We start from the raw sequence: 325 nt of genomic DNA on the forward strand, positions 1-325 counted from the left end.
GGGGGGGGGGGGGGGGGGGGGGGGGGGCTGGTGGCTTAAGGGTTTAAGGCACTAACCATGAACATTACTAGGTCATGTTCAGCCAGAGATGTCATTCCCTAACTGATTTTAGGGCCAGTCTCTGATTTAACATTTGGGGGATGGCTTATCTGCTGTTGCCTTGGCAAGGGCTGTCATTTTCTGTAAACTTACATTCTGTTAGTTGAAAAGCTTTTTAATATCAGTTTATAGATAAAGGCATAAGTAAACTAAGCAGATACTTTAGTTTACCACCAAGAAGCCCCCCCCCCCCCCCCCCCCCCCCCCCCCCCCCCCCCCCCCCCCC

The 325-nt window shown here is 52.3% G+C and overlaps 1 protein-coding gene across 1 annotated transcript in view; it reads right to left on the reverse strand.

Annotated features, from left to right (window-relative positions):
• Positions 1–325, reverse strand: part of LOC123987110 (stathmin-3-like) — a 41,673-nt gene that overhangs the window by 17,226 nt on the left and 24,122 nt on the right. The gene's annotated exons all lie outside the window — the stretch shown is intronic.

Source organism: Micropterus dolomieu, linkage group LG18 (genome assembly GCF_021292245.1).
Source record: "Micropterus dolomieu isolate WLL.071019.BEF.003 ecotype Adirondacks linkage group LG18, ASM2129224v1, whole genome shotgun sequence".
Lineage (NCBI taxonomy): Eukaryota > Metazoa > Chordata > Actinopteri > Centrarchiformes > Centrarchidae > Micropterus > Micropterus dolomieu.